Genomic DNA, 22,090 nt, shown 5'->3' with positions numbered 1-22,090 from the left:
GCAAAAAAAATAAGACATAGTTCATTGTAACCTAAGATGTGTCAGAGCACTACAAGCTTAACTGCCCAACACCACCCAACTACTAAGAGTTCAGAGGAGTGACAACTGAGGAAGGTTTTACGGGAGGTGGAGAATTTCAACTGGGTCTTATAGATTAAGCAGAATTTAAATAGAGAAAAACAGGATGGAAGCCAAGTGAGAATGGCTATTAATACCACAGTGGGAAGAAAGCATGACATTTTTAAGAACTAAGAATGGGAAAAGAAGAGGGAGAGTAAGCTGTCCAAGAAAACTGCAAAACTGTAAAGCCTGGAGTTCCTATTGCGGCTCAGCAGGTTACAAACCTGATTCGTATCCCTGAGGATGCAGGTTCCATCCCTGGCCTCACTTGGTGGGTTAAGGATCCTGAGTTGCCGTGAGCTGTGGTGTAGGTCACAGATTCAGCTCAGATCCCTCCCACGTTGCTGTGGCAATGGTGTAGGCCGGCAGCTGTATTTCTGATTTGACCCCAAACCTGGGAACTTCCAGGTGCCTCAGGTGCAGCCCCAAAACAAAAACAAAACAAAATGTTAGGGCCCGTAGTGAGTAGAAAAAGGACAGTATTGTTAAGAAATGAAGAGTAGCTTCCAAGGAAGCAATACCAGCTATGATACACTGGCTTTACAGGTGGCCTCCCAAGCAGATGTATGTCCAGCCAGTAGGTGTAAAACAGGATTAAATTGAAACGACAGGTCAAGTCTAAAGTAAGAATAAAATGATGGTGCTACATTTACTTCAAGGAAATCACCACACCTACTCTAAGAACCCTATGACATGCTTTAGAAATTATTCGATAATTTATTCTGTCAAAGATATGAGAAGTCCAGGAATTCCCTGGTAGCTCAGCAGGTTAAGGATCTGATGTAGTCACTATTGTGGCATGGGTTCAATCCCTGGCCCCAGAACTCCCACATGCTGCTGTTGCGGGGGGCGGGGGGGGAGATATGAGAAGTCCATTAATACAGAAGTGTTTGCATAAAGTTTCCATGGATATAAGCTCTAAGACATGGACCAAACAACAGGAAGATTCAACAAAAAGGTGCAGGCAGGTCTGTTTCAATGCCAGCAATGACTCCCATAACCACAACCAAACATCTACCTGGTTAGAAACAAGTATGTCATTGTGAAACACTGCCAACAAAATTTTTAAGGCTGCCCATGTCTCTCAGGACAATTTGCCAGATAAAGTCTGTATAGAGAAAAAATCTGAAAGAAGCTCTCTGGTGCTGGTGCTACAAGCTACCTTCTCATGAAACCAAAAGGTATCCTGTGATACCAGTCATATAACCTCAGTGTAGGACAGTTGTGCTTGGGTGACCTTAAACAGTCGTATATTTGAAGAGATAAAATGTAAAGATGTTAAATCTAAGCAATTATCTAAAGTGTCTAATAACAAGGGATTCTTAAACACATTAAGCACTAATACACAGCCAGCCAGGACACTGGGGTGGGGCAAGGGTTAACTATGGTCACCCTATCTGGGGACTAGTGCTAAAAGAAAAAAAAAAAAATCTTTCTGAATTTAGCTAAAATAAGACGGAAAAATTTTACAATCGTGTATTCAACTAGCAACAGAATTTTATCTATTTTAAGAGGAAACCCTAAAGAGAATAAAAACATACTCGGTTATTAGAGAAAGCACAAAGACTTTCTGGAAGCTAATGAGATAATGATTAAGAGGAAGGGTATGGAGGCCCTGAGAAGGCTAACGACGAATGGACACCTACATGCAATAATTTGTCATCATCTGTATGTCACCTAAATCAGCTTCAACAAGGGCAAAGAGGAACACCAGTTTGGACCATTTATATAATAAAGGAATCCAAACTCAGAAACTATTAAATCGAACCAAATTCACAAGGAAAAACTGAGATTCAGGCCAGGCTTCTTTAAACTGGGGGACTGGGGGGGGGGGGGGGTGGAGGGAGTGACCAAAGCAGCACTTTTTTTTTTTTTTGTCTTTTGTCGTTGTTGCTATTTCTTGGGCCGCTCCCGCGGCATATGGAGGTTCCCAGGCTAGGGGTTGAATCGGAGCTGTAGCCACCGGCCTACGCCAGAGCCACCGCAACGCAGGATCCGAGCCGCGTCTGCAACCTACACCACAGCTCACGGCAACGCCGGATCATTAACCCACTGAGCAAGGGCAGGGACCGAACCTGCAACCTCATGGTTCCTAGCCGGATTCGTCAACCACTGCGCCACGACAGGAACTCCGCAGCACTTTTTTTGGCTAGGCTACATTTTAACTTCAAAAAAAACAATTCAGTATTTTTACCAAGTCCATCTGATTTTCAAATGTAAGATTAAGTGTTTAAAACTTTAACAAGGTACACTGCGTATTATTAAAGAAATCTTTTATTTTTACTATATGTGAAAAGAAATGGCTTTTCTTACACATGCATCACATATTAAACACTGACAGCAAACCTTAAGTGTGGAGGCAATATGAAGTAATTCAGAGATGTAAAGTTTTAAGAAGTGACTTCACAACTGCTACTATTTAGGGCAAGTCTTTTAGCTTCTTAGTGTTTCATTTATGCCTAATAACTTTTTGGATATCTGATGGATGATACGACCTTCCCAAAATGGGATTCTATGGCATGTCGGACAGACCCAAAACACAAGCATTTATCAACTGAGTAAAACTATTGTGATTTGGTCTTACTCCCTGTACCAGAACACAAACCTCAGGTTTTCTACAACTTTTGCTGCTCAAGTCAACTAAAAATGAAAACAGAAACCAGAAGACAGTTCAAAAAGCATGGCTGCATTCACCTATCATGTTAAGTTCACTGCTGTGGAAGATCATTTATTTGACAAGTATGTAGGATTGATAGGCACTGTTCTAGGCAATGGGAATGCAGCAGTGAACAAAACAAAGTTCTTATCCTTATGGAACTGCAATTCTAGTGACAACTACAATATTTTCACAGGGCTGAACGCTCTCAATTGGACTTCTTTCCCCTTACTTATTAAAACCATGTTTCCAAAAAAAGAAAAAAAGAAAGAAACCAGAACTGTAAAATCATGTCAGTGTCATTCCTGGCTCAGTGATATCTCAAAAGATAATTTAATTTAAAAAAAAAATAAGATGTTACATATCTTTTCTTCCTCTTTTGAAAACAGTAAGGTCTGTGTGTTTTGGGGGATCCAGATGCAAATTCATGATCAGTGTGCTGCATTCCTCTGCCAGCTGGAGGGCACAGATAAGCAGCTAAAATATTATCATTTACTAAGCAGAAAACAACCATCATCTTGAAAAACAAAAATTCAGTAAGTTATCAGAAATGGTCCAATGAATTCCATGTTATAATTACATTTCTGTACTGAAGAGCCTTTCCTAGCAATAAGTCTCTCGAACCAGCAATACTTAAGACAATGTTCACTCTAACAACTAAAAGTTCTGTTTTGGAGTTCTGTTTTGGCGAAGTGGAAACTAATCTCATTAGGAACCATAAGGTTGCAGGTTTGATCCCTGGCCTCGATCAGTGGGTTAAGGATCCGGTACTGTCGTGAGCTGTGGTGTAGGCCGACAGCTGTAGTGGTGTATGCCAGGAGCTGTAGCTCCAATTAGACCGCTAGCCTGGGAACTTCCATATGCCGTGGGTGTGGTCCTAAAAAGAAAAAAAAAACAGAAACAAAAAGTTTTATTTTAATAGATGATGACCAAAGATCACTTTTCTATAATTCTGTGACTACATTAGTGGTACAGAGAGTGGTTCCTTCTCTGACATTTTTAATGTGGGTTAAGTTCTGAATACAAAACTTATAGGCCTCAAAGGAGGCTCTGCAACAGAATTTCAAACTGACAGTTTAGTAATCAACAGCAAAAATCATTTCCCTTCATTTAAGTGGCAGGAATACTTACAGCTGCTTTTCCAAATGTGACCCAAAAATGTGAGAAGTCAAAAGCAAAGAAACTGTGCTCCAGCATCTTTAAATATGAAGATCTGATTGTACTTTAGACACAGCTTATTGCTTTCCACATCTCAATGTGACAAAATGAAGCCCTAACTATGTTCTCAGAAAAGATCTAGTGTGTTCAAACCAACTTTAGCAAACTTAAAATCATTTATTTTACAAGTGTTTTCCTCTTAACTTAATCTTTACACAAAGGGTAGGAAAGGGAGGGGAAGCATAAATCATACATGATATCTTGGTGAAGATATTTTCTGATAGTGACCAGAAAAGATTAAAAATAAAGATATAATGTGCTAAAAAGGGTAAAAATAATTTCAAGAAAGAAGTTTAAGGTTTCGCTCTTTGTAATCATTTTTATATAGAAAACATTCCCTCCACACTATTATTTCAAATATATTGTCATTAATAGGATTATAAGGAATTTCTATGAGTTATAAAGTTATTTTCTAATTTCATATCCTTCATGCAAAGTCACAAGGCAGGTATTTTACTACTGAAATTGAGAATTTTAAATCTAATTTTATAAGGCAGCATTAAGCATTACCATCACCACAGTAAATGAAGAAATGTTCCCTACTCCTAAGAAAGAAACTATAATTTAACAGAAAAAAAGGAAAAAAAAAACTCTATAATTTAACAGAAAACAAATACTTAAGTCTCAGTTATTAAGACAGAAAGTTGAGGCAGTCAAATCACTAGAAATTAATTAAATTAAAAGCCAAGCAAGATTACTTTACCTAAGTGCCAGAGGTAGTTCAATATTTATAATTGCCATGGAAAGACAACAAAGATCAGCTCCAGCGTTGGAAAACCGTTTCCTGACTTTTGTTTCTTTGACTAGTTCCAAGGTCTACCTTATGGAAATTAAGAGAAGGCAAATTCCTGCACGCTCATTAATGTCCCGCCACCTCGTGCTTAACCTCTGGTGAAGAAGAAAGAAGTAATTTTGTTTTCCCTTGCATCCCTTTCTCCCCTACCTCGGCCCAAATCAGAGTTGTTATGGGAAATGCAAAGGTCAAATGTTCTATTTTTTAAAAAAGAAATATTCCTATTCAGGAAATTCATACCTCCTTATAAAAACTACATTTTCCTAATTATAATCTTGAAATGACTTTTGCTCTCTTAAAATATCATATGATTGTCTCAACATAAAACTGCACACTCTGTGCCTGCCTCCTACTACTCAAAGAATAAAATTTTAACTGCATTTTCTTGGACAAAACACTTAAATGAATCCTTACAAAGATGAGCAGCTTTACAAAAAGTTCTCAAAAGCTTTTTTAATAAGACTTAAATTATAGGAGTTCCCGTCGTGGCGCAGTGGTTAACGAATCCGGCTAGGAACCATGAGGTTGCAGGTTCGGTCCCTGCCCTTGCTCAGTGGGTTAACGATCCGGCGTTGCCGTGAGCTGTGGTGTAGGTTGCAGACGCGGCTCGGATCCCACGTTGCTGTGGCTCTGGCGTAGGCCAGTAGCTACAGCTCCAATTCGACCCCATATGCCGTGGGAACGGCCCAAAGAAATAGCAAAAAGACAAAAATAAATAAATAAATAAATAAATAAAGACTTAAATTATAAGCACCTATTTCTTATGTACTCAATAGAAAAATATCAGTGAGCTAGGTAGCAAGGCCCAAAAATGTAATTTTTTAAAGGCAGCTAAAAAATTATGCAAAATTCAACATATCAATGTCATTTTGAAACCTGCAAATTTACACTATTTAATATGCTCTGCTTCTCTAAAGGGGCAAAAACACACTCTCCAAACCCCACCCTTTTTATATATAAACCGTCCACTTTCACAGCTGCATAGGAGGTTTCCTTTCTAGAAAGACAAGCAACTTAATTTGAAGGTCAACTTTCATAGGAACTCAAGAGAATGTCTATGTATTAATGGCATGATTCTCAAATTTCGCTTGGGTATTTGGGATGTTCAGGATCAATTCTAAAAAAAATCTATAATTAAATTACACTCAAAAAAAACAACTATCCTTATTCCAAACCTACCTAATCTGCTTATTAGTTTATTAACAGTATATTAGGAATGTTAATGTTCCTCTCCCCATCTATAATGAGTTTTCTGCTTTTTGGGGCCGCACCTGTGGCACATGGAGGTTCCCAGACTAGGGGTCAAATCAGAGCTACAGCTGCTGGCCTACACCACAGCTACAGCAACACAGGATCCAAGCTGCATCTTCGACCTACACACCTCACGGCAATGCTGGATCCCCAACCCACTGAGCAAGGCCAGGGATTAAACCCTCAACCGAATGGTTCCTAATTGGATTCATTTCTGCTGCACCATGAATGGGAACTCCTATAAAGAGATTTTTCAGAAAAGTTCTGGCTCCCTCTACTCAGTTTGTTTTTTTTGTTTGTTTGTTTTTCTTTTTACAGCCACATCCATGGGCTAGGGGTTGAATGAGAGCTGCAGCTGCATGCCACAGCCACAGCCAGATTCATGATGTATCTGCAACCTATGCCACAGCTTGTGACAACCCTGGATCCTTAACCCACTGAGCAAGGCTGGGGATTGAACCTGCATCCTCACAGAGACACCACTGAGTTCTTAAACCACTGAGCCACAATGGGAACTCCCATCCACTCAGTTTTATGCAGATTAACAAGACACCAAGGGAGTTCCTGTTGTGGCACAGTGGAAACAAATCTGACTAGGAACCATGAGGTTGCAGGTTCGATTCCTGGTCTCACTCAGTGAGTTAAGGATCCGGCATTGCAGCATGCTGTGGTGTAGGTTGCGATTCAGCTCAGATCCCATGTTGCTGTGGCTGTGGCTTAGGCCAGCAGCTACAGCTCCAATTTAAGCCCTAGCCTGGGAACCTCCATATGCCACAGGTGGGGCCCTAAAAAAGCAAAATAAAATAAAAAGGCACACTGGCTAAGTTATATTCATACTAAACACATTGAAATATAGGTAAAATAGTCTCAAAAATAAGATGAAAAACTTTTCAAACATATAGCCTATTATTAACCTGTTCTACTAAGTATATTGTTTATACAGAGAAAAACAAGTACTATTCATTTCAGCACGCAATTTAAAAAAAGTCTACACAATTGCAATTCTTAAGTTTCCAATAAGCGTGTGAACATAACTATTAGGAATACCACCACACCTTCATGGTCAATCTAAGCCATTCATACATTTCTTGCATTTTCCAACATGCAAACAGTCTGCCAAAGGAACTAAAGTCTAAAAGAGGTGGAAGGAATAATGTGTTTATCCAAGCTCTCTGGTAAACATCAAGCCCATGAATGGACAACACACTCTGTACTACTTCTGTTTTTAGTCAGAACACACAAAAGCTAAAATGCAAAGAAATAGACACCTTGGGAAGAGCTTATACTTTTCTATTTATTTACATCTTCAACCCCTAACCTAATACCTAATTTTACAGTATATTGTTATTTTTTCAAGTGTTTACATGGGTATGGTATCATACCACTGGTGATATTTAAGATGGACTTAACACAAATGCCTTTAAAAAATAAAACCCCACAGTTATATTAATGAGCAGTGGAAAAAAAATTCTGCATTTTATCGACTGGGATGTCAAATTCAAGGTACACCATTAAATTTACATGTCACTAAGAGAAATACTTGATTTTAAGATTCATTCCCATTTGGCATACAGATACTGAAAAAAAAATCATGTAGGTAATATACTAATGAAAGTTTTGGGTAATACAGCACTATACCTAATACAATTCTTGATAATAGAAAGTGCTACTTAACTGTCTTTCCTCAAGCTGCTTTATTCTCTCATTTTTCTTCATTAAGACCTAATTCTCCAATCCATTAAAAGTCAGAAACCAATCAAAGCAGGCCTGAACAGGGCCACATGCAACAACATCCAGTCTTTCCCCACACAAATGATAAGCCTCTCTCTAGGTATCTGCTATTAACTAGGTGAGAACTCCCACAGCTTCCCCAATCCTGACAGCTACTGCTGGCACAGTAGCACAACACCAGATCTCCTCTGGGCTGTCAAAGTAGCAACTCCAACTCTATATATTCTAATTCTAAACAGAATCCATATCATTGGCCTCCCTTCCCTTCCCCCGCCATATTTTCTTTAATATTCCACTGGGAATCTTGGCTGGCCCAGGCCAACAAGGCTGGAAACCATTTGACCCTATTTCCAATAACAAAATGTGGTACCATCTCCCCACTGCTTTCTTTGAAGTATTCACTTTCCACCTTTCCATTCCATGCCACCAGTGCCTCCACCACTGGTCTAGCAAACATTTTTAGACCTTATTACCTAAGAAACAAAATAACCAGTTACAACTAACTTAGACCTGATTCTGGTCAATACCTCTTTTAACATCATCTGGCATATCCATCCTGTCATTAGACATTTCAACAAAACATCCCTGCTCAAAAAAGATATGCCCTATATTATCCAGAATGAACAACTTGAGGCTTCTTTAAATTGTTTCATGCATGAGCTTATGTCACTGCCCATTACCTCTGCCTGACTTACTTATACCACTTAATCCATTTGGATAAACCCTATATATCCTTCAAACTTGGCTTAAAAACATGACTTTCATTGTGCAAGCTTTCCCTGCAGAGTCCCCTATGCACTTTCAATATAGCTCTATTTTATAACACTCAGTACATGTCATTATAATTATTTTACACGTCTATCTGTCCTACTTTAAAGACTCATTACCTGATAGGTCATTTTCCTACTCAACATTTGGACCCAAGGGCCTTATACTACCTGTTAACGAGAGGCATTACAATATAGCTTATCAGATAAGAGCACAAGTTCTGTAATCAGACTGTTTGAATGTGAATTTTGGCTTCAAACTTAATTTTATCACTTCGGGAAGTTCACTCAGTCTCCTCATCCATAAAATGGAGATAACATTAACTGTCTTCTAATCAATGTTCAATGAATACTAATTCTGATGAAAACAAGAAACATGCTTAATAACTCAATTTTCTGGATTTAAAAAGCAAACATAATTAGGTAAATACAAGAAATTAAACAGAGCTTTCTATTACCTACCCACTGAATAAATGTTTCAAGCACACCTATGTTCACTTAAAATTTCTATTCCAACTCTCACCATAACTCCAAAGGGTTTTTTGTCTTTTTAAGGCTGCACCCAAGGCACATGGAGGTTCCCAGGCTAGGGGTCGAATTGGAGCTGCAGCCACCAGCCTACGCCACAGCAATGCCAGATCCGAGCCGGATCCAAGCCACACCTGCAACCCACACCACAGCACATGGTAATGCTGATCCTTAACCCAATGAGTGAGGCCAGGGATCAAACCTGCATCCTCATGGATACCAGTCAGATTGGTTTCCACTGAGCCATGACAGGAACTCCCATAAATCCCAATTTTCTACCAGCCTTTCTCCATACAGAATAAACCCTTGGGATTCAAAGATGTGTGAGTTTCCATTACTCATTATAAACTTCCAAAATCCAAAATTTTTGAAAGTAATGTGATTTTGCTGAAGCAAAGATTTTAGTCATAGGCATTTGAGGTTAACTGAAAAGAAATCACTTAACTGACTGAACCAAGAAACATTAACCATTATTCTCTACACATTCTAAGTTAACTCTGGATACTATCATTAGTACTTGTCAAGACCTAGTACATACCTCTCAAAGCCTCCCCAAGATGAGGACCTTCTCTCATGACAAGTTCTCCTACAAAGAAAAATCATCTTATTCTTCTCTAGGACATTCTACGTTCATTCCAAATTCTCTGCCATTGTTTGTTATTTCCTACACCCAGACTAACCCTCTCTCTACCATCCCAGATCCCCAGAGCTCTTCTAGTACTACAAACCACTAAACTTTCACTGACTTTTGTCAATACACAATTTAGCATTTATTCTTTTTTTTTTTTTTAAACTAAGTCTACCTCTCTCCCTCCAACTCTCTCACCCTCTCCTCCTTTCTCTCATCTTTCACTCTCTCAAACACACATAGGCAGGTTTCTTTAAGAGCTACTCAAAATGTTGATCAATCTATCAATGAAATTTCTCAAGAGGTTTTTTGAGGTATAGTTGATTTTAAAGTTTCATGCATAAAACAGTGTTTCATAATTTTTAAAGGTTACATTTCATTTACAGTTATAAAATACTGGATATATTCCCTGGGTTGTACATAATATCCTTATAGTTTATTTTATGCATAGTAGTTAGCACCTCTTAATCCTCTATCCTTACTTTGCCCCTCTCCCTATTGGTAAACTAGTTTGTTCTCTGTATCTGTAAATCTGTTTCCTTTTTTGTTATATTCACAAATATGTTTTTAGATCCCATATATAAGTGATATTATACTTGTCTGTTTGACTTATTTCACTAAGCATAATACCCCCAAGTCTATCCATATTGGTGCAAATGGCAAAATTTCATTCTTTTTTATGGCTGAGTAGCATTCAAATGTGTGTGGTGTGTGTGTGTGTACACACATATACATGTGTATACGTACACATATTCTTTATCCATTTGTATGCTGATGGACACTTAGGTTGCTTCCACACCGTGGCTATTGTAAATAATGCAGCTGTTAGCACTGGGGTGCATATATCTTCTTGAATTAATGCTTTCATTTTCTTCAGATATATACCCCAGCTTAGGAGTTTTGAGAGATGATAAAAGTTTTTTCATAGGCAATTAAAAATAACTATAGGTAATAATTATCATTATAATCATGGGAAAATTGGAGTGCTTTCTACAATCATGTTCCATCACACACTAAAAATAGATAATAAATGACCAAAACTAACTGTAAACTGTAGTTTCACTAACATGTAAAAACTTCTTGAAGCAAATAGGAACCTGGTGACAACTGTAATTATCAGTCTTGAACTGCTATTAATGCTGCTTGTGTGTAAAATGGGGGTCATTTTTGTCAAGATAAAAAATAGTGTTGCAAAACAAAGATATGGAATATAAGTGACAGCAAGAGGGAGATGGTCTTAATCCTCTTTGAGGTCATATATAAAGTAGGAATCCTTATGATCAAGCCACTCCTAAAAAAATCCTTTTTATAGTCCATTCTTCATATAATTTTGCTTTTACCACCAAACTGGATTCCTTCTCTTTCCTTTTCCTAACCATTCTTGAATTGACAAAGGAAAACAAGACAGGGTCACAAATAGGTGAGATTACAGTTTCTTCCAATTTGAAGCCAAGATAATTTTTCAGTCATACACATTTAATGCCTTCTGATAACTAGCCAAGAACCTGAATAGTACTGCATCAACATTAACAGCTCTACACCATCAGAAAATATGGAAATAATATTTGACATGCTCCCTAGAAAGAACAAGGCCAATTTTTTTTTCTGTCTTTTTTTTTGCCTTTTCTAGGGCCACTCCTGTGGCATATGGAGGTTCCCAGGCTAGGGGTCTAATCAGAGCTGTAGCTGCTGGCCTACACCAGAACCACAGCAACTCGGGATCCGAGCCACATCTGCGACCTACACCGCAGCTCACGGCAACGCCAGATCCTTAACCCACTGACCGAGGCCAGGGATCGAACCTGCAACCTCATGGTTCCTAGTAAGATTCATTAACCACTGCACCATGACAGGAACTCCACCAATTTTTAAAGTAATTTTTTAAACGGAGATTTTTTTTGAAGTATAGTTAATCCACAATGTGTTAGTTTCAAGTGTACAGCAAAGTGATTCAGTTATACATATATATTCTCTTCAGGTTCTTTTTTCCATTATAGGTAATTACAAGATGCTGAGTCTAACTCCCTGTGCTATACAGTAGCTCCTTGTTGTTTATTTAAATAATTCTAAGTGACAGCAGGAACAAGGAGAGAAAATACTCTAAAAACAAGTATAATCTCTAATGAATCAACAGCGGCTAGCTGTTAAGCTTATTTTATTAGCAGTTAACTTTTATTGAGCATTTCCCTCTGTTAGGCACTATTTTAAAAGTACTGTATATACTAACTCAACCTCACAATAATTTTATTAAGTAGTAAGCATTATTGTTCCCATTTATAGTTAAAAATAAAAAAATCAATATACAAAGTACCTTTCCAGGAGTTCCCATCATGGCTCAGTGGTTAACGAATCTGACTAGGAACCATGAGGTTGCAGGTTCGATCCCTGGCCTTGCTCAGTGGGTTAAGGATCTGGTGTTGCCATGAGCTGTGGTGTAGGTTGCAGATGCGGCTCAGATCCCACGCTGCTGTGGCTCTGGCGTAGGCTGGCGTCTACAGCTCCAATTAGACCCCTAGCCTTGGAACCTCCATGTGCCGCGGGAACAGCCCTAGAAAAGTCAAAAAGACAAAAAAAGACCAAGAAAAACCCAAAAACAAAGTACCTTTCCAAAGCTATACCAGCTAGGTAGAAAAGAGAGATTCAAATCTAGGCATTCTGGCTCCACTGATTACATTGTAAATATCTGTATCACACTGCCTGTCCATTAAGTTTTCCAATATAGTAAAACTTGATGCTAACTATACTGCCCATAAAAGGTATCCAGGTAAGGAGTCCTTGTACACTGAGAATATATTTCATATGCTTACCATATGTGCTACTCTATTTTTCAAAAGAGATTTTATACAGTTTCATTCTCCCACAAAACTAGAGATTTTCATCAGTGTTTTATTATCCACTGTCTCAAGTATACTACGTGACACAGGTTCCTAAAAATCTTTATTCTCAACAACCTCTTCTCACTTGTCAAGACAACTCCTAACTCTAATTCTATCCTCTAAGGGGCCTACAAATCATCTGTGAACTTCATGAGCATACTCTCCATTTCATCCTATCACTATTAAAAACAATACATAGGAGAGAGCCCAATCATAACCCCATTATTTAAAAAGTTTGTTCTTTCTCTCATCTGACAGCAAATCACCAGTAACAAGAAATAAGACCCTCTAGGTTCCAATAATATAAACCTGAACAGACCTACACCAAGACATAGTATATAAAAATGGCCAAAGTTAAAGATAAGGAGAGGATTCTAAAGGCAGCAAGGAAAAAAAAAAAAAAAAAAAAACAATAAAATACAAGAGAACCCCCATAAGGCTAAGACCTGATTTCTCTACAAAAATACTACAGGCCAGAAGGGAGTGGCAAGATATAATCAAAGTTCTAAGAGGGAAAAACTTGCAACCTACTTTACCCCAGCAAGATTATCATTTAAACAGGAGAAACAAAGAATTTCTCAGACAAGCAAAAACTCGAAGAATATCGCAATACTAAATGTATCTTAAAAAAAAAAAATACTGTAAGATCCCGTCTAAATAGGAAAGAGATAAGAAGATACAGGATGGGAGAAATCACAATTGCAAAGTAATCACTTAAATAAGCCAGTGTACAAATTAAAAAAAAAAATGAAAACAATGATAAACACAAGGAACAGCAAAAGGATAAACATCAGGATGTAAAAAAGGGATGAAAATAAAAATGTGGGTATGGACATTAAGAAAATCTAGACTTTAAGAATGTATTTGATCCTATATGACTATCACTCTAAAGCAAGCAGACAGAGGAAGGGGTTAACATACTTGAAAAACAGGGTAACCACAAATCAAAAACAAACAATGCATTCACAAAAACCAAAAAGAAGAGAATCCACATAAAATAAAATCATCCAACCACAAAAAGGAACAATGGAGAAAACACAGAATCAACTGGAAAACAAGGTTTGAAATGGCAATAAATACATATGTCTCAATAATTACTTTAAATGTCAATAAACGAATGCTCCAATCAAAACACAAGAGTGGGAGATTGGGTTTGGGAAAAAAAAAAAAAAAAGCCTGTAACATGCTAAGAGACCCACCTTAGGGCAAAGGACACATAATTCAAAGTGAGGAAATGGAATAAGGTATTTCATGCAAATGGAAACGACAAGAAAGCGAGAGTCACAATACTCCTATCAGACAAAACAGACTTTAAGACAAAGGCCATAAAGAAAGATAAAGAAGGACACTATGAAATGATAAAAGGACCAATTGAAAAAGAGGATATTACACTTGTCGACATCTATGCCCCAATATATAAAACAAACACTAACAGACACAGGACAAATTGATGAAAATACATAATAGGAGACATTTAACACCTCAATCCAATCAATGGACATATCTTCTAGACCAAAAAAAATCAAAGCAACAGAGATCCCAAATGACACAATAGAGCAGTTATACTTGATATTTTTAGGATACTATATCTGCCCCCCCCAAAAAAAACCCAGAATATACCATCCTTTTCAGATGCACATGGAACATTCTCTAGGACTGACCACATACTAGGGCACAAAACTAACCTCAACAAATTAAAGAGTATAGAAACTGTTTCAGGAATCGTCTCTGATGACAATGGCATTAAACTAGAAATCAACCACAGGAAAAGAAAGGAGAAAAACCTGACTACATGGAAACTAAACAACATGCTACTAAAAAAACAGGGAGTTCCCATCATGGCACAGCAGAAACAAATCTGACTAGGAACCATGAGGCTGCAGGTCAGATCCCTGGCCTCACTCAGCAGGTTAAGGATCCGGCATTGCTGTGAGCTGTGGTGTAGGTCACAGTCACAGCTCAGATCTGGCATGGCTGTGGCCAGCAGCTGTAGCTCTGATTTGACCCCTAGCCTGGAAACCTCCATATGCCTCATGTTCGGCCCTAAAAAGCAAAAAGCGAAAAAAAAAAAAAAAAAACAAAAAAAAAAAAAAAAAAAAAAACCTAATGGGTTAACAAAAAAGAAATTTAATACCTTTAAAAAAAAAAAAACTCGAAACAAACAACAATGAAAATACAACCACACAAAATCTATGGGATGCTGCAAAAGCAGTTCTTGAAGGTTCACAGCAATACAGGCCTTCCTCAAAAAAACAACAAAAATCTCAAATCAACAACCTTATATTCCATCTAAAAGAATTAGAATAAGAACAATCAAAACTTAAAAGTCAGCACAAGGAAGGAAATAATAAAGATCAGAGAGGAAATAAATAATTAAAGATAAAAAAAATCAATAAAACCAAGAGCTGCTGCTGCCTTTTTTTTTTTTTTTCTTTTTTTTCCTGCATTTCACAACCTCCCCCACAGCATATGGAGGTTCGCAGGCCAGTGGTCGAATGGTAGCTGTAGCCACTGGCCTACACCACAGCCACAGCAACTCAGGATCTGAGCAGCATCTGTGACCTACACCACAGTTCACAGCAACACTGGATCCTTAACCAATGAGCAAGGTCAGGGATCAAACCTGTGTCCTCATGGATACTAATCACATTTGTTTCTGCTGAGCCATGACAGTAACTCCCAAGAGCTGCTTCCTTGAAAGAGTAAACAAAACTGACAAAGGAGACTCACAAGAGAACCCAAATAAACAAAATATATGAAAAAGAAGATACCTCAGTGGATAATGCAGAAATACAAAAAAAAAAAAAAAAAAGAGAGAGAGAGAGAATATTATGCAAAATTATATGCCAACAAATTTGACAACCTAGAAGAAATAGACAACTTTCTAGAAACATAAAGCCCACCAAAACTGCATCAAGAAGAAACAGATCATTTGAACAGACTGATCACTAGAAATTAAACTGAATATGTAATTTTTAAAAATCCCTACAAATAAAAGCACAGGGACCAGATGGCTTCACATGCAAATTCTACCAAACATACAAAGAAGCTCATCCTGCTCAAACTCTTCCAAAAGACTGAAGGAGGAACACTCTCAAAGACATTCTATGAAGCTACCATCATCTTATCACCAAAACCAAAGATAGTATCAAAAAAGAAAATTACAGGCTAATATCTTTAATGAATATAGATGAAAAAATTCTCAAAAAATTTTAGCAAACCAAATCCAACAATACATAAAAAAGATTATACACCACATCCAAATGGGATTCATTCCCAAGTTCAAAGGATGGTTTAACATATGCCAATCAATGTAACACACCACATTAAAAAAAAGAAAAGTCAGGGAGTTGCCACTGTGGCACAACAGAAACAAGTCCAAAGAGTATCCGCGAGGATGCGGGTTCAATCCCTGGCCTCGCTCAGTGGGTCAGGGAGCTAGCGTTGTGGTGTGCTGTGGTCTATGTCACAGACGCAGCTCAGATACTGCATTGCTGTGGCTGTGGTGTAGGCCAGCAGCTGTACCTCTGATTCAACTCCTAGCCTGGGAACCTCCATATGCCACAGGTGTGGCCCTAAAAAGCAAAAAATGAAATAAAATTTTTAAATCACGCCCAAAAAATAATCTAGGAATAAACCTGACCAAGGAGGTTAAAGACATATATGCTAAGAACTACAAAACATTAAAAAATTTTTAAAGATTCAAAGAAATGGAAAGACATCCCATGCTCCTGGATTGGGAGAATATTGTTAAAATGGCCGTAACACCCAAAGAAATTTACAGATTTACTGCAATCCCTATCAAATTACCCATGATATCTTTCACAGAATTAGAATAATCTAAAAATTCATATGGAACCATAAAAGACCTAGAACTGCCAAAGCAATCCTGGGGGAGGGGAGAGAAAGGCAGGAGGCCTAACTCTCCCAGACTTCAGATAATATTACAAAGCCACAATAGTCAAGATACTGTGGTATTGGTACAAAAACACATATAGAGATCAATAGAACAAAACAGCCCAGAAATAAACCCAGACACCTATGGTCAATTAATTTCAACAAAGCAGCCAAGAATATAAAATGGGAAAAAGAAAGCCTTTCAGCAAGTGGTGCTGGGAAAACTAGACAGCTGCACGTAAATCAATGAAACACACCCTCACGGCATGCACAAAAATAAACTCACCCTCACAGGATACACAAAAATAAACTCAAAATGACTTAAAGACTCAAACAAAAGACGACACCATAAAACTCCTAGAAAAGAACATAGACAAAAAATTCTGATATAAATCGTACAAATGTTTTCTTAGGTCATCAGTCTCCCAAGCCAACAGAAATAGCAAAAATAAATGGGACCTAAGCAAACAGATGCTTTTGCACAGCAAAGGATATTAAAAAGGAAAAAAAAAAAAAAAAAAAGACAACCTATGGACTATGGAATGAGAGAAGATAGTTGCAAACAGCACAACAAACAAGGGTATAATCTCCAAAATATACAACAACTCATACAACTCAACAACAAAAAATAACTCAACCAAAAAATGGGCAGAAGACCTAAACAGACATTTCTCCAAAGAAGACATAGGGATGGCCAGTCGGCACGTGAAAAAATGCTTAACAGTACTAATTATTAGAGAAATGCAAATCAAAACTACGAGATATTGCCTCACACCAGTCAGAATGGCCATCTCATTAAGTCTACAAATAACAAATGCTGGAGAGGGTGTGGGGAAAAAAGGAACCCTCACACACTGTTGGTGGGAATGTAAACCACTATGGAAAACAGAATGTAGGTTCCTCAGAAAACTAAATATAGAACTACCATATGATCCAGCATCCCCCCTCTTGGGGATTTTATTTGTAAAAGGCCATAATTTGAAAAGATACATGCCCCCCAATGTTCACTGCACTGCTATTCACAGCAGCCAAGATATGGAAACAGCCTAAATGTCCACAACTGACTAGTGAATTGATTAAGAAGATATGGTATATAATATAGACTAGGATACTACTAAGCCATAAAAAAGAACAAAATAAAGCCATTTGCCACAACATGGATGCAACTAGAGATTCTCATACTAAGTGAAGTCAGAAAGAGAAAGACAAATACCATATATCACCTATACGTGGAATCTAAAATACGGCACAAATGAACCTACCTACAAAACAGAACAAGAATCACAGACATGGAGAATAGATTTGAGGTTGCCAATGGGGAGTGGGGAGGGAGTGGGATGGACTCAGAGTTTGGGGTTAATAGATGAAATTATTACATTTAGAATGGATAGACAATAAGGTCTTACTGCATAGCAATGGCAACTATATCTAATTTCCTGGGATAGACCATGATGGAAAATATTTTAAAAAGAATATATATATAACATACTTTGATGTAAGACAGAAAATGGTACAACACTATCAACTATAATTAAAAAAAAAAAAAGACCCTCTAAATCTGTTTTGTACCAGTTAGCAATAAGACATATTTTCATCCCTTATGAATGAAGGTATCACCAGAGATAATTAAGTTTCCCTGAGGTTAAAATCTATCAATGGCTTGCTTCTGGTTCCATTGTCCCCACAAAAATACTACTTTGTAGGACAAATTATCTTTCAAAACTACGCAGTTTATTATTACAACATCTGCACAAAATTTTTAGCTCCAAGATTTTTTTAGTTTTATTAAGGTAGAGCTGAAGTATAATGCATAGTGCATATTTAAAGTATGTTATTTTCAGGGTTTTTTTTTTTTTAAACTGTGGTGTGATATACATAATATTTACAATTTTAACCATTTAAGTGTACAACTCAATGGCCTTAAATATATCATATTACTATGCAATCACCACCACTATTTCCAGACTTTTTCATCATCCCAAACTTCCTTTTTAAGGCAGAATAATATACTCCATTGTATGTACAGTAGGCCCTACATACCCTGAAGTTCCTCATCAGGAGATTCAACAAACTGCACGTGGAAAAAAAATTCAAAAAGTTTAAAAAAGCTACACTTAAATGTGCTACCTGCCAGCAACTATTTATATAGCATTTACATTGTATTTACATAGCATTTATATTGTATTATACTTCATAAGCAACCTAGAGATGATTTAAAGTATACTAGAAGATATGGAGAGTTCCTGTCATGGCTCAGTGGTCAACAAATCCGACTAGGAACCATAGGGTTGCGGGTTCGATCCCTGCCCTTGCTCAGTGGGTTGAGGATCCAGCACTGCGGTGAGCTATGGTGTAAGTTGCAGGCGCAGCTCGGATCCTGCGTTGCTGTAGCTCTGGCGTGGGCCGGCGGCTACAGCTCCGATTAGACCCCTAGCCTGGGAACCCCCATATGCCGTCGGAGCGGCCCTAGAAAAGGCAAAAAGACAAAAAAATATATATATATACTAGAAGATATGTATAGGTTACACACAAATACTACCCCATTTTATGCAAGACTTGAGCATTCTGGTTTTAGTATCCATCAAGAGTATTCACCAAGTATTCATCAAGATGAACCAATCTCCAGTGGATACCAAGTCATGACTGCATATGCCACATTTTGTTTAATGTATAATTCATCTGATGGACATTAAGGTTGTTGCTATCTTTTGGCTACTATGAATAGTGCTATGAACACTTGTGTACAAATAGCTGTTAAGAGTTCCTGATGCACTTCTTTTGGGCAGATACCTAAGGAAAAGGAACTGTGGAATCATATGGTAATTCTATGTTTAATTGTTTAAGGAACCAACACATTGTTTTCCACAGCAGCTGTATTATTTTACATTCCCATTAGTAATGCATCAGGATTCTAATTTCTCCATATCTTTATCAACACTGTTTCACTTTTTTTTTTTTTTTTTTTTTTTTTTGTCTTCATGCCTTTTCTAGGGCCGCACTCGTGGCATATGGAGGTTCCCAGGCTAGGGGTCTAATCAGAGCTGTAGCCGCCAGCCTACACCAGAGACACAGCAATGTGGGATCCGAGCCATATCTTAAACCTACACCACGGCTCACAGCAATGCCGGATCCTTAATCCACTGAGCAAGGGCAGGGATCGAACCCTCAACCTCATGGTTCCTAGTCAGATTTATTAACCACTGAGCCACAACGGGAACTCCAACACTGTTTCACTTTTTTTAATGACAGTCATCCTAATGGGTGTGTAGTGTTACCTCATGGTTTTGATTTATGTTTCCCTAATGACTAGTGATACTGATCCTCTTTTCACATGTTACTGGCCATCCATATAACTTGAAGAAATGTCCTTTGCCCATTTTTGGCTGGGTTGTTTTTTGGTTTTATGTGTGGTTCTCTATATATTCTAGATACTTAATCCTTTAACTGACATGATTTCACATATATTTTCTCCCATTCTCTTTAGGTTGACATTTCACTTTCTTGAGAGCATTCTGTTTCTTTTGTTGCCTGTGCTTTGATGTTTTATCTGAGAAATGAGTGCCAAATGCAATGTCATGAAACTCTCCCCTATGTTTCCTTCTAAGAGTGTTAGTTTTAGCTCTTAAAGTCTCTGATTCTCAATTATCCAGATAATTTTAAAGCACAAATAATGCTTTCAAATCCATGAAACTTTTTCAAGTTTATGTGTTAAGTGAGACTTAACAGAATCTAAATGCTATAGAAATAGTCACAGATATACAAGATGTTAACTTATGCCCTGTTTACAATTTTTAAACAACTGTAAACTGACACACCATACAATGGAATATGCCCTTCTAAGCATAGGAGATGATTAACCCAAGTTAACCAAGTGAAAACCTATTCTCTCAACCACAAGATCCAAGTGGGGAGCAATAAGCATCCATCTCTTCTACTAGCATCAGTTCCCTCGCTGTGCACTGAGTCACCCTGGGCCTACCACAATAAATTCGCAAGGGCTATCACTATGGGACTATGTGAGTTTTTAAGGGAAACCTAGCAATAACTGACATCTAGTGGACCACAAAGACTATCTGAGGTCATTCATAATTCGATGTTAACTCACAAAACATTCTTTCAATGACACCATTTCTTTAAGAAGGAGTTTTAGCCATTATTATGATAAAAAGCAAGTACCGTGTAAAAATCAATGTGGAACAGGAAATAGGAGAATGTCAGATTCAATCCTAAGGCTTGAGAATTTGTGCAGTATCGAACAGGTACATGTATGGAAATTAAAATGTTCTCTTTCCAAAAATGTATCAATTTTTCAAATAACTAAATTGTTAGGAAATAAATACTTCAGTTGTTTGCCCCTAACTACTTAATAAATGGAACTGTTAGCTATTTCTTTTGACCTATAGGCACCATGGAAAATTATTACTGAGACACTAAGGAGAAGAGACTTTGGACTATGCAGCCATGAACCAGGAGAAACCTGAGAGAATCACACGAATGCCCAGAGAGATGCAAAGCTAGAATACTTGAGACACTGCCCCAACCCACTTCCAGTCCTCAAGTCCCCAAGCTTCCTGCCACAGTTCTTAACTTAGGTTAGCCCTCCAGTATCATGCCAATAAAGCCACCTTATCTTGTTGGTTTATTTAAGCTCTGATTCAGTTTTTATCACCAATAACCTAGAGTCCTGAGTAACAAATATCAGATGATTCAAACATTCAGCCTGGTTTCCTTTGTGAAATCGTAACTGAATATTGTATATCAAGGTTTTGTTGTCTTTTATTTTTTGTCTTTATAGGGGTGCACCCGAGGCATATGGAGGTTCCCAGGGTAGAAGTCAAAACAGAGCTATAGCCGCCAGTCTATGCCACAGCCACAGCAACACCAGATCCGAGCTGCATCTGTGACCTACACCACAGCTCACAGCAACACTGGATCCTTAACCCACTGAGCAAGGCCAGCAATCTAACCCACATCCTCGTGGATGCTAGTCAGATTTGCCACCTGCTGAGCCACGACGGGAACTTTTTTCTTTTTTTTTTAAACACAATTAGGGTATTACTTTAAGTCAAATATAAATATAAATTAATCTGTACTATTTCCTGTATCAACTAAACACAAGATACTATTAGATACCACATACTTAAAATTTAGTTTTTTGGGGTTTTTTTGTCTGTCTTTTCTAGGGCCTCACTCACGGCACATGGAGATTCCCAGGCTAGGGGTCTAAATGGAGCTGTAGCTACCAGCCTACGCCATAGCCACAGCCACACCAACTCAGGATCCAAGCCACGTCTGCAACCTACACCATAGCTCACGATAACGCTGGATCCTTAACCCACCGAGCAAAGCCAGGGATCAAACCTGCAACCTCATGGTTCCTAGTCACATTCGTTAACCACTGAGCCACAAAGGGAACTCTAAAATTTAGTTTTTAAAACTTTATAGACATCTTGACAAAAATGCTCATCTGAATTTTTCATAAAATACAAACCATACCATGCTTTTCCCTTCACACTAACATTAGAAAATTTCTTAAGTAATCAGGAGTTCCCGTCGTGGCACAGTGGTTAACGAATCTGACTAGGAACCATGAGGTTGCAGGTTCGGTCCCTGCCCTTGCTCAGT

At 37.9% G+C, this 22,090-nt stretch overlaps 1 protein-coding gene across 10 annotated transcripts in view; it reads right to left on the bottom strand.

The window, feature by feature from the left end:
- MTMR3 (myotubularin related protein 3) overlaps nt 1-22,090 on the bottom strand; it is a 147,605-nt gene that overhangs the window by 66,583 nt on the left and 58,932 nt on the right. Inside the window, exon 1 of one of the 10 annotated variants that reach the window (XM_013983034.2) lies at nt 9,603-10,423. The exons of the other annotated variants lie outside the window; for them this stretch is intronic. The gene's annotated coding sequence lies outside the window, so the exon portion shown is untranslated. Of the gene's footprint in view, nt 1-9,602; nt 10,424-22,090 lie in introns of those variants that run through there. 10 annotated transcript variants of the gene reach the window in all.

Source organism: Sus scrofa, chromosome 14 (assembly GCF_000003025.6).
Source record: "Sus scrofa isolate TJ Tabasco breed Duroc chromosome 14, Sscrofa11.1, whole genome shotgun sequence".
Lineage (NCBI taxonomy): Eukaryota > Metazoa > Chordata > Mammalia > Artiodactyla > Suidae > Sus > Sus scrofa.
This window is presented reverse-complemented; position numbering and strand designations above follow the sequence as displayed.